A 1690-nucleotide genomic window follows, 5' to 3' on the forward strand; every position below is an offset into this window, starting at 1 on the left:
TGCCAGGGTTTATATGCATGAGTCAGTCATCTTGAAGAAATGGATGTTAGCTACGATGGCCAGGGAGGCTGTGGTTCTAAAGAGATATAAACACAAACGGCAGGCCTGCATCTGCATCTCCTTGCTCAGAAACCCCTGACAATGTGGCCTTTCACACACATATCAAGTCACAGGCCTGGTAAGTGAATGTGTATATTGCCTTATGCCTTAACACTTAAAAGCAAATTCCATTGCAATCTTCAGTGTAATTCCAGTAGAGGGTGCTTAGGTCAGCAGCACTGGTTTTCTGATTTACTATAAATTCGGCAGAGTTAAGCAGCATTTAAACCGAAACCTGTAAGCTCAGCACACACTTGTTTAGCTTTAAAAGGGTCGTCACCTTTTCAACTAGTTACAAAAGAAGAGTGAGCTTATCAAAGACTGTGACATACTCATTTTTAGTTACAGGTGGGTAGCCGTGTTGGTCTGCCATAGTCAAAACAAAATAAAAATTTCTTTCCAGTAGCACCTTAGAGACCAACTAAGTTTGTTCTTGGTATGAGCTTTCGTGTGCATGCACACTTCTTCAGATACTTCATTTTTGTTCTGACTTTCCCTTTGTCCTTTTCATTAGACTATCTCCAGGCTACTTAATGCTCTCAGCAAAGAAACCAATAATCCAAATGTTGCTAGAAGCTATTCATTCTGTTGGCCTCAAATGGGATTGTGAAAATCAGCTCAATAATTTCTTATGTATCCCCTGTAAACAGAAGACACTCTGATTTGGTTTTTAAGTGTAAAAAGTTACAAATGACTACAATTTTATACAGGTGTATAAAAAAAAAAACCATCGACATTCATCAGATCTGGTGGAATCTTGGAGGTCATAATTTCGAAGGCTCCTCTTCGGAATTAGTCTTCCATCCTTAATTTTCCACCCACCCGCCCCATCCCTTCTCCTTTCATGGCCATTTGTCTTTGAAAGATGCCCTTGCCAGAAACAGCTTCCGGACGAAAACAGGAGCACTTTCCGACGGAAATTTAATCTGAAAACGGGCCATGACGGAGACATCTCAAACACTGGCAACATATTTGTCAGTGCATAGCTCAGTTGGTTAGACGTTACCGAGCATGGCGCTGATAATGCCAAGGTTGTAGGTTCCATCCGCGTATGGAACAGCTGCATATTCTTGCATTGCAGGGGGTTGAGCTAGATGATCCTAAGGGTCCCTTCCAACTCCACAATCCCATATTTGTTGCTGGAAGAGTACGTAGGAAAGAGAAAGCGGGCGGGGCATGTTGAGGCCCAAGCTGCCATGGAGAAGTCTGGTGGGGATCCCCTACCCCACTCCAAACACCGGGCAGAGTGCTGCCCTCACGTGTTTTTCTAAGAATCCGGGCGCGCGGGGGGGGGGGGGAAGGCTGATTCAGCAAAAATTCCGCGGGGGTGGGGCTTGCGGGGTCCATTCCACCCCTCCTCCCCGCACACATGCTGCGCACCGCAGAGGCGGGCAACGCAACGCTTCACCTGTTGGCTCTCCCTCGCGGCGCTTGGCCCGGGTACCTGGAGCGAGCGAACGCAGCCCTCCGCCACTGCGCCGCCTCGCCGCCCTTCTCCTCCCCTGGCGCGCCCTCCTCTTCCTTCCCTTTCCCTCCCGAGGGGGCGGTCCGGACGCTGCTCGCCCCTCCTACCCCGGCTTGGCCCGCTCTG

The sequence above is a fragment of the Lacerta agilis genome, chromosome 2 (assembly GCF_009819535.1).
Source record: "Lacerta agilis isolate rLacAgi1 chromosome 2, rLacAgi1.pri, whole genome shotgun sequence".
Classification (NCBI taxonomy): Eukaryota; Metazoa; Chordata; class Lepidosauria; order Squamata; family Lacertidae; genus Lacerta; species Lacerta agilis.